Genomic DNA, 15,100 nt, shown 5'->3' with positions numbered 1-15,100 from the left:
TTTAGTCTTTTAATTCTCTCCTTCATTTTTACTATTCATATAACCAAAAACCCTTCCAGCATTTATGCATTTCCTTTAAAAAAAACTCAACTTGGAGAAGTGTGAGAGGGGAGGTGGAACTAACCAATGCTTCCTGAATGCTGTCCATTTTGTGTATTATAACTCATTAATTTCATAAGCATTTGGCCAGTCAAAACAAGCCTTTATAAATTAAGCAAAATCTGTCATTTTTCTCATCCTCTGTTCGTATCTTTAATCAATAATTCTCTTGATTCTTACATAAACTTCCTGGTTTTAAGATTTTTTAAATTTTTTCTAGATAAAACTTGGTGAATTTCACCTACCAACTCCTTGATTTGCTCTTGACACTGCTTCCCAGATTTCAAATAAATGGAACTAACTTCAGGGTCTCTGCTCACTTCACAATGATCCCATTTCCTTAAGAACTGCTCACCACACCATACACACACCCCACCCCTCCTCATGCACACACAACTGACCTTGACTAGGCTACACATATTCTTCTTAGCAATTTGGAATAAAGGTTCAGAGACAGCTAATTAGCTTCTACCATATGACCAGAACCAAGATAAATCCAGCTTGAGAACTGGGGGTAGCCATCTACCCCCATGCACACAAAGAAGCAGATAATTCCAGTTGATAGAAAAGAATAAAGCAGTATGGTGAGCAAATCAGAGACTAGAGACTGAAGAGAAAAAATTGTTGCCTGGGATAAAGATTTATTTTTTAATTCCTATCCCAGCAGGCTACAGATTCAGATATTTTGGGGTTCCATGAGATACCTAAATATCTTTCCAACAAATACTTTTTCTTGATGTTGTTGACTTTTTAAATTACCTCAAATTAGTTTCTTTTTTCATTAAAAATGAATGTAATACTGTGTTTCCAATTTACCCCTAAAGACTATTTATGTCAATTCATGGCCTAACAAGGCCACTTCTATACCAGCTACAAAAAATGCACTTTAGTAGAAATTCCACCCAATATATACTGACATGCTATAATTAACCCAATCCATTAGCATGATCAGTGACTGGCAGTATACAAAAGATGACACTCAGTTACCCTCAAAGTTGCCAGGATACGCAGTAGCTTAAGGAGGAAAGAACATTTAACAAAAAGAGAAAAACCAATATGACCAAACTGTGATGAAGATGGAGAGTGGCAGGTGCGTTAAGAATCATTCAAAGCTTCATTAGTAATTCAGGACTGTATCCTACAACCAATGAGAACGCAGTATAGGCTGAATTATACTGTAGTAACCCCCAAATCCCAGTGGCTTAAGGAAAAAAAGTTTATTTTTCATTCATGCTATATGTCTATTGCGGGTTGATAGGGACTCTTCTCCCCAAAGCCACTCCCCAAAGCCACTTGACTGACTTGTAACTTCACCATCGGGAATGTGCTCACAGCACAGACTTCACAGCAGAGGAAAGGCATTTGTTGAGTTAGACTCTAGTTTCTCTCTTCTTCTGCCTAAAACTGACAAGTCACTTCTGCCCACAGTCAATTGGCCAGAACTAGTCCCATAGCCTTCCTAACTCTAGGAGGCTGAGAAATGTCAGGGAGCAGATGGAGGGTTTGGTGAGCATCCTTGTCTCTCCCACAAGTCACATGAACAGATCTGAATTTTTTAAAGATCCCCTTGTCTGCTGAGTAAAGACTAGGAACCAACATAGATGTGAGGAAACCAGACAATCGTTGAGGTCCAAAAAGAGTGAGAAATGTTAGTGGTTTGTATTGAAGGTGAAGAAAAATACAAAGATTTGATATACATTTTGGATGTAAAGTTGATAAAACTTGGCAACTTGATTGTAGAAGCTGAGGGACAGGGAAGAATCAAGTATAAATTGTGAGTTCCTGAAATGAGCAATTGAATGAGATAAGTGGTAGAAAAGAAATTTTTGAGGGGCAAAATGAATTAGCTTCAGAAAATGTAAATCTTAATTGCCTGGAGACATCCAAGTAAAAGTGTCAAGTTCTTTATAAGATAAAGTCATCTCTCTTTTTTTTTTTTTATATTATTATTATTATTTTTTTAAATTTTTATTTATTTATTTATTATTTTATTTTTGGCTGTGTTGGGTCTTGGTTTCTGTGCGAGGGCTTTCTCTAGTTGCGGCAAGTGGGGGCCACTCTTCATTGCGGTGCGCGGGCCTCTCACTATCACGGCCTCTCTTGCTGCGGAGCACAGGCTCCAGACGCGCAGGCTCAGTGGTTGTGGCTCACAGGCCTAGTTGCTCTGCGGCATGTGGGATCTTCCCAGACCAGGGCTCGAACCCGTGTCCCCTGCATTGGCAGGCAGATTCTCAACCACTGTGCCACCAGGGAAGCCCCGATAAAGTCATCTCTTTAGGTACCTTCTCATTAATTTATTAAATAGAATATATGTTTAGTAAGTTATTTTCTTTAAGATTAATGGTCTTGAATTTGGTATTTTTCAAATGCAATCAATTCAATAAATATCTGAATATGTTTAAGTATTTTATGAAATCTTGGGGCTCTTATTTTAATTGCTTCATTGAGCATATTTTCTACTTACTTTCTAGAAGCTAAAAAATAACACGCTCTCTTGTGACCACCTAGAGGGGTGGGACGGGGAGGGTGGGAGGGAGGGAGATGCAAGAGGGAAGAGATATGGGAACATACTGTATATGTATAACTGATTCACTTTGTTATAAAGCAGAAGCTAACACACCATTGTAAGGCAATTATACTTCAATAAAGATGTTTAAAAAAAAAAATAACATGCTCTCAGTATAAACAGTATAAAGTGCCACACAAATAGTAGATAACATTTTTATCATAATAATAATTGTACTTAACTCAGATTAAAGAATAGTAAAAAAGGGCCAAGATAAGTGTTTATGAAATGTTATACCTCAGTGGGAAGATAATGTCTAAAGAGTTCAGTAGCTCAATTTTACTATCTTCACACACACGGAAAACTTCATTGTGATGGAGGAAAAGAAGGAAACTAGGAGTCAGGAAATCTGAGTCTTAGACTTGGCTATATTGCTAAACATTTATCACTTTAGCATTAATTTACCTGAATCTCAGTACTTTTTTCTATAGTATGGGCATAAGAAAAGGATAGCATGGCCTGGATCAGTCTTTTCTGAACACTCACCAACAGATTACAAGTGGTTGATAAGTAAACTCTACTCATGCGACAAAATGAGGGAAAAATTAATAATGTAATTTCTCATGGACAAAACTTATTTAATAGAAAGGATTATCCTACATAGTGATAATATATATTTCTTAGTTTTTTACCATGAAATATCTTTTCTTTTAGGAAATGATGGCTATAATAAGTATAAATTTTCCTTTTGTTTCCTTAATTATAAAATTAAAAGTTCTTAATCCTATTACAGTCCTCAATTTTATAAATGATATTCATACATGAACCTCTGCTTCTAGCTGAAGAAATAGCAGTGACTGAATTTACCCTCCAACATTAAACAACTAGAAAACTAGACAAAATATATCAACCAATGCTTTCAGACACTGGACAACAGAGAGTGCACGACTGTGACCTCTGATAGAATAGAAATGAATTAAATAAGTCCTAGTTTCCTGCCTCTGCATAGGGAGAGGAAAGCACAAACAGAGCCCCACCATCTCACTAAGTTGAGGAAATAGAGATCAGAATATGAGAAGGTAAAAGTATTTAGAATTTGTGGGGCACAGCACATAAGAGGAGGGAGCTCCTTTTGAATCTTTTGTTGAGTATTGGTCTGTGCCCACAAGGAGTCACACTCCACAATGTGGGGTAAAGAACCACCAAAAAGGGGACTTCCCTGGTGGTGCAGTGGTGGAGTCTGCCTGTCAGTGCAATGGACACGTGTTCGAGCCCTGGTCTGGGAGGATCCCACATGCCGCGGAGCAACTAAGCCCATGCACCACAACTACTGAGCCTGCACTCTAGAGCCTGCAAGCCACAACTACTGAGCCCTCATGCCACAACTACTGAAGCCCACATGCCTAGAGCCTGTGCTCTGCAACAAGAGAAGCCACCGCAATGAGAAGCCCACACACCGCAAAGAAAAGTAGACCCTGCTTGCCACAACTAGAGAAAGCCCACGCACAGCAATGAAGACCCAACGCAGCCAAAAATTAATTAATTAATTTTAAAAAAAGATTAAAAAAAAAAGAACCACCAAAAAGCAGTGTGCCAAACAATCAAACAATTCCCAGATCTCACCCAGCACTAGGAATGATTTTTGTCCCACAAGACAGACTGAAAAGATTTCATAATAAAGGGGGCCATTGGTAGAGTCCTCAGAAGTATATCTTTATAGCTTTAGTCTATAGACTACTCTATTTGTTTAAAGACTACTCTTAGACATGTCCAAACAAAGCTTAAAAGCAAGACTTAACTGGGTCAAACAGATTCCAAGTACTTACCTGCCTTCCAGAACAAAGCCCAAAATTATTTAAAAGAATACAACAAAATCCAGCAGCCAACAACAAAAAATGCACAATGTCTGACATCAGAACAAAAATTACCAGGCATGAAAAGAAGCAGAAAAATACAGCCCATAAGCAGGAAAAACACCAATCAGTAGAAACAAATCCAAAAATAACAGAGTTAATGGAATTAGCAGACAGAGACATTATAACAGTTATATAACAGTTATTTTAAATTTGTTCCATATGCTCAGGAATATAGAGGAAAAACATAAACATTAGGAGGAGAGAAACAGTAGATATAAAAAGGACCCAATTGGTATTTACAGAGATTTTGTAGCCACTTCACAACAGAATATGCATGAGTCACCAGTAACTATACGAAAAACTGCTCAGCATCTTTGGTTGTCAGGATAATGCAAATTAAAACCACTAAATGAGATACCACTACACGCCCACTGGAATATTTAAAATTTTAAAACCTAACAATATCAAGGATTGGTGGTAGAGGTAGAGGTAGAGCAACCAGTACTCTCATAAATTGCTAGTGAGGATTTAAAATGGTATCACCGTTGTGGAAAACAGTCTGCCAGTTTCTCATAGACTTACCATATAGCTCAGTCATTCTACTCCTAGATACTTAACAAAGAGAAATAAAAACATACCACTATGTAAAGACTTGTCCTTGTTTATGTTCATAGCAGCTTTGTTCATAATAGTCCAAAACTGGCAACTCAAATGTCCATCAGCAAGTGAATGAATAGACCCAATTTAGTAAATCCATACGGTGTAACGCCATGCAGTAATAAAAAGGAATGTTCTCCTGATACATACAACACTGTGGATTCATTTCAAAAATAATATGATGAGAGAAAGAAGCCAGAAAAATCCATCCACATAAATGTCTAGCAAAGGGAAATCTAATCTATAATGACAGAAAGCAGATTAGTGGTTGCCTGGAGTTGGGGGTTGGTGGAGGAGGGCTGTCTGCAAAGGGACACAAGGGAATCTTTAGGAGTGCAGAACTATTCTATAGTTTAATTGTGATGGTGATTACACACAGGTACATAGCTGTCAAAACTCATCAACTATGAGCTTAAGACGTGTAAATTGTACTGAATGTAAATTACCTCAATAAAGTATTTTTGTAAACAGACATCTAGAGCTCACAGAATACCTAGGAAGACTGAAGAAACAGTATGTGAGACTACACATTGAAGACCAATAATTTGCATTTGAAAGGTCATGCAAAGGCACAGGTAAATTCCAAGGCTGAGGTCCTTAAAAGATTACAAGTCATCCTTTCCTTCCACCACCCCACAACACCAAAAGACACACACATACACAGACACACACACACACACACACACACACAACCTAATTGTGGATTCTGCAACTTGGTGAAAGATCAGGGCCTAAGGAGAGGCATGAAGAGTCTATCAGATATTCCCTAGGGTGGACAAAAGTGATGAAAGTCTAGGGAGTGAGGACTGATATTGAATTTGCTGTTTCCTGTTCTGCATGGAAATTAACACCCCAGCCCCCTTACCCCAGAATCACCAACAAAACCATTGAAAATCTGTTATTCACAATACTGACATATGAATGGTGCTTTGGAGAAAAAGGGAGATGTTCACACAGGGGTGGAGAGAGGGCAGCAACATTGAGTAAAAGGATAGACAGGGAACAGTAACTGAAGTTAAGATGGAGAAAAAGCTTGGAGCAGAGAGTTCAAGTGTCAGGAGGAGAATGGAAGCGCCCCCCAAACCTTCCTTGAGAATCCACAAAAATGTTAGGAAGGCATTGGGTTTCCTACTTTATCTGACAGGAGTCTAAGGACTTCTTTTGATAGAAGGCATGACTTCACATATCTGGAATACTAGGTGACATGAAGTAGCTTATTCGCACAATCTCATTAAATCTTCACAATCGTCCTGTGAGGCAAGGTATTATTTTCTCTACTTTATAGACAAGGAAACTGACATTCTCAGAGGCTGAGTAATGAATCAAAGGACATAGAGCCAGGATGTAGCTCTGCCACAATCTCAGGCTGCCGCACACTGGCCCCTTGAAGGGTCCACAGTGAGTGAAGTCAACAGGTAAATAAATAACTATAGCAGTCCCCCCTTATCCACTGGTTTCACTTTCCGAGGTTTCAGTTACTTGTAGTCAACTACTGCAGTCCAAAAATATTAAATGGAAAATTCCAGAAATAATCAATTTATAAATTTTAAACTGCATGCCATTCTGAGTAGAGTGATTAAGTCTCTTTTTTTAAAATAAATTTATTTATTTATTTATTTACTTTTGGCTGTGTAGGGTCTTTGCTGCTGCACGCAGGCTTTCTCTAGTTGTGGCTAGCAGGGGCACTCTTTGTTGTGGTTCGCGGGCTTCTCATTGCTGTGGTTTCTCTTTGCTTTGGAGCACGGGCTCTAGGCACACGGGCTTTAGTAGTTGTGGCACGTGGGCTCAGTAGTTGTGGCTCGCAGGCTCTAGAGTGCAGGCTCAGTAGTTGTGGCTCGCAGGCTTAGTTGTTCTGCAGCATGTGGCATCTTCCCCGACCAGAGCTCGAACCCGTGTCCCCTGCACTGGCAGGTGGATTCTTAACCACTGCACCACCAGCAAAGTGCAAGTGATGAAGTCTCTTGCTCTCCCACTTTGTTTTCCCAGGGTCCCCCACCACTGACATTGTCTGCTCCTGACATCCAGCCAACTACATTGTCATGGTTCAATGATCCAGGATTACTCAAAACATGATCCTCTTTCTGACACATTTTCAGAAGGTCAGTAGTAGCCTAACACTAGTCACCATGCCTATGCCATTCACCTCACTTCATTTTATCACATAGGTATTTTATCACCTCATTATCACAAGAAGAAGGGTGAGTACAGTATAATAAGATATTTTGAGGAAGACCACATTCACAAAACTTTTATTATAGTATATTGTTCTAATTTCTATTTTATTATTAGCTGTTAATCTGTTACTGTGCTTAATTTATAAATTAAACTTTAAGTACGTATGTATAGGAAAAAACATGAGTATATATATAGGGTTTGGTATTACCCAAGGTTTCAGGCATCCAGTGGAGGTCTTGGAATATATCCCCCATGGATAAGGGGGGTGGGACTACTGTATAAGCAATATCAGCCATAAAAATAAGAACTACAACAGATACAGACTAAGGAATGACAGGAGGGAAAATGCCCAATTTTGCTAGACCAGTCACAGAGAAGAGCAGTGTGGCCACTTGATTTTGTTATTTTGCCAAATATTTGTTTAGTACTTAATAACTGCTCTGCTCATAAGGAAATATTAACTCCTAAGCATATGCTTCATTTATAATCAGCATTAGCTTTCCTTATTATTAGATAAGTATTAAACATTAAAACAAATGTTACTTCTAGTAGAACATGTAATGCAAATCTTTGATAAGTGCAGACTCATTTATTTCATGAGCATTTATTTAGCACTGGCCTTAAGGTATTATCTAGGTGGGCTAGACAGATATGATAAAACATGGTTCTTACTCAAAATAAACTTAAAGTTCATCATATGCTAACTCTAATAAATTTGCTGGAACCTATCATCATTCTGAAACTTACACATTGTCCTCTAAACTAATTTTACATCAAGGTCTGGAAGTTTATTTTCAATTCAGTTAACTTAGTAAATTATTTCTGTAACTGTCTTTTTTCTCAGTCTGCTGCTGAAGTTATTCCACACAGACTTCAACTCCACTCAGTTGTTTTAGCTCTAAATTGACTTATATAAAGAAAAGTTAAGACTCTAGCATCAAGAGAAAAAAATAGCACCTATTATAGTCCAGGAACTGGGCCAGTAGTTGGCATTATAAAGATGAAGAGACAGAGTTTCTGCTCAAGGAGATCATAGACAATATAAGACAATAAAAATGGAAGCAAATAGCTGTAATATAGTGTGAAGTAAGCTATACAGGACGTAAGTATGATGTTCTATGGGAGAAGGATAAATGTGCAATTAATTTGGTCAGAGAACTACAAACTACAAAAAAGATCAACTTTTCCCCAAATCACATCATTTTATTGCTTATGTTATTTAAAAAGACAGCTCTTTACACAATGCCTAGCATATAGCTGGTATTCAAAAAATGTTTGCTGATGAAAATGTAACCAGGTTGATTTCTATGTGTGCCTATACTCTTTAGTTTGATCTGAAAACAGCTTTTACAGTTTATCAGTTCATGAATAACCTTTAGACTTCTTTCTATGTTTATATACATGAATGTGTGCACGTATGATATGTGCATATATGTGCATAAATAAACGCTCAAGCAGCTGCCATTTAAAAGTTGTGAGCTGCTTCTAAGTCTCTCAGTGATGATGATCTGTAACTTTAGACAGATCTTCATTCTTAGCTGAATCTTATCAGTGGACTATTTTAATCATGTTTTATAAGTAGAAGGTAAAACTAGAGTTTCTAGGCTTGACTAAATAATACTCCAGGTATGCAGAATTCAAGGATATCAGAGAAAAGGTGCTTGAATTCACATTAGGAGATTGAGAGCTTCCATATATGAAAGAGATTGAAATTTATTCCCCATCTTTTAGGATTCAGTGCAAATAGAGTATCTCAGCAGCACTGTTAAGGTCCCAGCTGAGGCCATCTATCTGTAATGTATACTAAGGGTTCTGAAGAAGTCATTCAAGTTGACAAAAGAGATAGTCAAAGATTGATGAACTTGGCTCAATGACGGGACCTCAGTCGTCATGAGAGAGGCTAGGTTTGGGCATATTAAGTGGCTGAAATTAGAAACCCTTCTCTCTCTCCAATCACCCAACCACTCTAGGTTGGGTGGACTTTAAGGAGGGTGGTCATATAATTTATCATTCAAATCCAGACATTTTTAGAGTGAAAGGGAATACTATTAACAATTTTTGCTTTGTTAAAAGTGGTTGTGTGAATGACTGTCAAAGAGATTTAAGAGTGGAAGCCCAGAACCAAATGGATGTGTCCCACCTTAACAGTTTATAGCACTAAGCATGGGTGAGATGCAGTTTTCCTCTCAACATCTTGAAGAATTACTGCAATTTAGTGAATGACCTGCATGAATGGCAATAGAAGATGTAGCCAGATTCAAGCCCAGCGACATTGTTTCATCAAAGTGGAGAGGATGAGAATTTAATGCAAGAAGAAACAGCAGCAGTAAGTGGGGGATTTATTTGGAATGCCCTGTTTCAGATACCTCATGCTTGGTGGCTGACTTAAAGCCAAAGCAGCCTTTTCCAGGGCTACTCATTCCCTATAGTGGTTGTACAGTCCTCTGGCCTGTAGAGGTCAGGCCCATACTCATCCTGTAGGTCTCAGCACTTAATGTCACTCCTCAGGGATCTTTTCTCTGGTCTTTCAATATAAATTGAGTGCCTCATCATAATGTCAGCACAGTGGGGACAGATAAAACCACAGAGTAGATTATATTGCTTAGAAAGGATATGTAAAGTATGACATAAGAGAGAGAGAAAAACCCTGGAAAACACCAATATTTAAAGGGGTAGAGAGGAAAACAGAAGTTAAAGACTGGGGGCCAAAACTGTAATAGCTAACGTTTTTGAGTAATAGCTATATGCCAGGAAACAATAAATTTCTTTTCACATATTATTTTATCGCTTTATTAAATGTTTATTTATGTAAGGTAAAGTGCTACATGCTGTTTACTTACTTGTTATCAAGCAGACACATTAGCTGTCGTGGAGCTTGTACTATCTGGGAAAGAAGGTATCAAATAACTATTTATACAATTATAACTGTGATAACATTATGACAGAGAAATAGAGGATGATACAAACACTGAAATAGGGAGCTTGACCTAATCTAATAAGTATGGGAAAGATTTCTGGAAAGAAGTGATATTAGAAAACTCCGGATAAATCAGGGATTGGTGAAGGAAGAGAACAACTTCAGTTTTTAAGGCACAGAGAGTTTGTGGATTCCCTGTGATATACAGGAGTAGATGGATGGATATATAACTGTGCAGCCCAGAGGACAGTTCCAGCTACAAAAATAAATTTAAAAATCATCAGTAGATAGATGAGAACTGAATTCATGACTATGGATGAAATCACCTGGTAAAGAATAGAGAATGAGAAGACAAGAGGGTTTCAAGACACTCTAACCACTTCAATATTAAATAAATAAGGATGAGTCAGAAAAGGTGATTGAGGGGCTTCCCTGGTGGCGCAGTGGTTGAGAGTCTGCCTGCCAATGCAGGGGACACGGGTTCGTGCCCCGGTCCGGGAGGATCCCAGGTGCCGCGGAGCGGCTGGGCCCGTGAGCCACAACTACTGAGCCTGTGCGTCTGGAGCCTGTGCTCCGCAACAAGAGAGGCCGCGACAGTGAGAGGCCCGCGCACCGCAATGAAGAGTGGCCCCCGCTCTCCGCAACTGGAGAAAGCCCTTGCACAGAAACTAAGACCCAACACATCCAAAAATAAATAAATAAATAAATTTATTAAAAAAAAGAAAAGGTGATTGAAATGGGGGGTGGGGGTGGGGGTGGGTGGCAGAGAGGAGAAAAACCAAGAGGGTATGGTACCCAGGAAACCAAGAGAAGAGAATGTTTTAAAGATCGGCAAGAGTATTGAATACTGTGAGTTCAAAAAGATGAGAATGAAAAATGTGCGGGATTTAATGACACAGAGCTTCACATTGTACTAGGAGAGCCACTTCAGTGGGGCAGTAGGACTGAAGATTTTTAATGCCATGGACTAGAGTGAGAGCTTAGCAGGTACTGTTTTCTATTTTATTCTCACATCTACCCTATTAGGAGGATACTATTATTACCACTATTTCACAAATGGCAAAACTGAGGTTTTGAAAGGTTAAGCCTCACAGTAAGTGGTAGAAGTAGAATGCAAACCCCAGTCTAGTAGATTCCAGAGACTGCACGATGGAGTAATGCCATGAAACCCAAGAAGGGATTTCAAGGAAGAGTTGGTAAATGAGTTAAGTTATGCAGTGAGGAAAGCTGAATGATAAATGAAAAAGAGTCACTGGACTTAGTAATTAAGAATTCAATAGAGAACTTCCCTGGTGGCACAGTGGTTCAGAATCCACATGCCAATGCAGGGGACACGGGTTCGATCCCTGGTCCGGGAAGATCCCACATGCCGCGGAGCAACTAAGCCCGTGCACCACAACTACTGAAGCCTGTGCGCCACAACTACTGAGCCCACACACCGCAACTACTGAAGTCCGTGTGCCTAAAGCCCGTGCTCTGCAACAAGAGAAGCCACTGCAATGAGAAGCCCGTGCACCGCAACTAGAGAAAGAATAGCCCCCACTCGCCACAACTAGAAAAAGCGCGTGTGCAGCAACAATGACCCAACGCAGCCACAAAATAAATAATAAATTAAAAAAAAAAAAGAATTCAATGGAGACCTTTATCAGAATAAATTCATTAGACTGGTGGTGTTGAAGCCTGACTTTAATGAGTTAAGAAAAAAAATGGACATAATGAAGAAATAAGTGAGGATAGACTACTCTTTAAAGGTACTTGTTTGTGAAGGGAAGAAGTGGGATAACGTCACGAGGAGACAGGGAAATGTGAAAGAATTCTAAGATGAAAGACACCTAAGTATGTTTACAGGCAGAAAAAGGAGACAGCAGGAGAGAAACTGGCAGTTCAACAGAGAAGGTGCTAATAGATGGAGTAATGTCCTATATGTGGCTTGAGGGCATGAGATTAAAAGCAATGTAGAGTGGTTACCCCAAGAGTGGAACACCTCCTTTTTTGAAGGCTAGAGGAAAGAGGGGAAGGACCTTCATGATTTAAGGCAAAGGAAGGGACAGCTGGCTTGATTTTCCCTTTGAAATAGGAGATTAGATTGTCTTCTGAGACTGAAAGGTGAGAGGAGCAGGCATTAGGGATTTAGGATATTGGTAATAATGGAACATGACATTGGTGGTGAGCGGGGGTGTGCTATTTAAATTAGATGGGGTTTGGAGCTCGGGGATTTAGAGCATGAGCCACCTGTCCTCCTTGTATTAGTGCCTTTACAATAAAGATGCATTCTCCTTCATTGCAAAATAAAATAAAATAAAAATAAAAATAAAGTAGTTGGGGTTTGAGGAAACCAGCAAAGAGCCCCTCCTACCTCCACATAGGTTTGAAAATAACTGAGAAATTGACATGTAAGTCAAATAAATGGAGATCAAAACGTTTGCTTTATTACTTTGGGAGCTATGTGAGAATATGCCTTAGATCAGTAGAAATGAAAAAAAAAGCTTCAGAATACCTAGAATCTCAGAATTAGGTCTACCCATCCAGTCACAGGCAGCCTGGACAACCTCAGGTCTTCCCAAGGAGAAGGACCTGCCCCTTAAAATTGACATCGCAGAAGAGCAATGCAGACTGTGCACGCCTTCTAGGCAGGCAAACACCAAGACTCAGGCGGAGGAAGATGTGAGCCATACATGCCCAGTCTCTTGCCCCAGAGTCACCAAAGAACAGAACAAAGGGACAAGGAGAGGTCACATGTGTTACCGCAATGAAGGGGATCAGAACAAGTCTCCCCAAAATGTGCCACTTTAGCATGTAGACTATTTTGAGCTGAAGGCAATCAAGACCCAGCAGATTCAAGAAAATCTTTAATCTCTCCCTTAACTGCCTAGAAGATTTAGATAGAAGGCCTGGTCCAGGAAAAGCACTATCACCAGAGATAACTACAAAGAATATGGGCTAGGTGTGGTTAGCTGGAGGGGAGCTCAGCTGGGTCTGGAAATCAAATTCCTCTCTGTGTTCCACTGGCTCTGCATGGCATGGCAAATATTTGTTTACCAAACATTTGCTCTTCCCATCTTCCTGTGAATTGTCTTCTTCCCCTTTGAAGTCCCAGACCCCTACCCCCTTCTCCTTAGCTCAGGATGGCATATAAGCCTCAGTTGTGTGACTGCCTGTGGGTCTCATATTCTTATGAGGCTTCTGTACGTATGTAATTAAGTTTGTTTTTGTCCTGTTAATCTGTCCTATGTTAATTTGATTATTAGATCAGGCAAAGAAGGGTAGAGGAAAAGATTTTCCTCCCCTGCAGTAATGAATGTTTCTCTGCCTGGAAACAAGAAACCTGGGAAATAAGTATTCTCTAGTAACAAAACAGACAATACTGACTGTAGCCCTTTGCTTTCTTAAGGAGGAGAAAGTCCTACCCAAGAAACTGAGCTGGCCCAAGATAAAAGAAAAACTGTCATTTCAAAGCTTCTGATGGTGCTTCATGCTGCTAACAGTACAGAAGTTATGTTTAGCAAGCTTTTTGTTGATTTGTTTTGAATATGCAAAAGTAGATCTGGAGATAAGTTTGCAGTCACGGCTGCAGAAAACTGAATTGCTGTGAATGACAGAATAGGATGAATTTTTTTGATCTGGGGAAAGTCAGCAAAGAATAGAGTGGAGAGAAGTAAAATGCAGAGCAGAGAGAGAGTTCAGAGAGGCAGAGGCAGGAATTCACAGCCAGAGACGTTCAGGGAAATCATAATCTCTACCCCCCTGCCCAGCACCAAAAAAAATTTATTTGCCCAAAATATTAGGAATTGTTTTGCGTTCCCATCAAATACGATGTGAGGTTAGAGGAAGGGGGTTGTGTCAACTTCAGTGAAATCTAACAGATAAAATAATGCCGGAGAGCTGGAGTACTTGGAGACTATTCAAGCACGGACACTCTCACTGCTTCCCCACCCTCACTGCTGAAATCACACATGTGCAGTAGGGTGCAGAAAGAGAGAGGGATCAGGGATGGGGCGAGCCTCGAAGATCACTGGGAGTCAGACATACTCAAATTTTGATAGCTGAAAAATTGTTCTTACGTTTTGACATTAAACATCCATGGGGACCTTGGAAAACTTGTTTCCTGGGGTGCGGCGGGGGGTGCTGTTGGAAAAGGAATAAAACATGGGGGCCACTCTAGCTGATGTCTCTGAAACTGCCCCTTCCCACCTGTTCCTCTAGGCACACAGCCTGTTTCACTTAATTTATACATCATGACTTTCTAATTATTAACTAAAGTGCCTCACATGGGAGGTTTCCTTAAAAACTGCTTTAGAAACAGTTTAATGTTACAAGAATCTAAACTTAGCCTGAAAATTGAGTAGAAAATTAAAAGACAATAAGTTGGTGTCCTTATCAGAATAAATGCTGTAACTGGATCTAGCAACAGTCACTGGCATCGGCATCCAAGCCACCGCCTCACATTGCTGGGATTTTTTTCCCCATGTATTCGAAAGAATAAAGATTTCTAAGATTTTTTTTTCTGCCGTTCCCATTTGGAAATGTTTGCATTTAAAAATAAAAAAATCTCCTGCCCAAAGCAGAAACTCAGAGCACTCATAACATCCATTTAAAATCTTTATGCACCAGTCACTGTGCAAAACCACTAGGTCTCAAAAGCACTCTCACTGCAAACTTTGAACTTCTCCTTTCCTTCTAAAAAAGTTTAAACATTCAGAACGCTGTGGCAAAAGCAAGTTAGTGTAACAGGAGGTTAAAGAACTTGCCTTCAAATTTCAGTTCCACCATTTATTATGTTATATGACCCTGGGCAAGCTACAAAAACTCACCAGTCAACATTTCCTCATTAATAAAACAGAGATTAAAATGGTATCTATTATACTTGAGGGGTTTGAGAATTAAATGGGA

General features: G+C 39.5%; 1 long non-coding RNA gene across 4 annotated transcripts in view; it reads right to left on the bottom strand.

Moving 5' to 3' along the window:
- LOC309606489 overlaps positions 1-15,100 on the bottom strand; it is a 49,943-nt gene that overhangs the window by 26,916 nt on the left and 7,927 nt on the right. The window lies entirely within an intron of this gene.

Source organism: Balaenoptera borealis, assembly GCF_965194805.1.
Source record: "Balaenoptera borealis genome assembly, chromosome: 11".
NCBI lineage: Eukaryota > Metazoa > Chordata > Mammalia > Artiodactyla > Balaenopteridae > Balaenoptera > Balaenoptera borealis.
The sequence above is the reverse complement of the archived record's forward strand: the minus strand, read 5'-3'. Positions and strand labels throughout refer to the sequence as shown.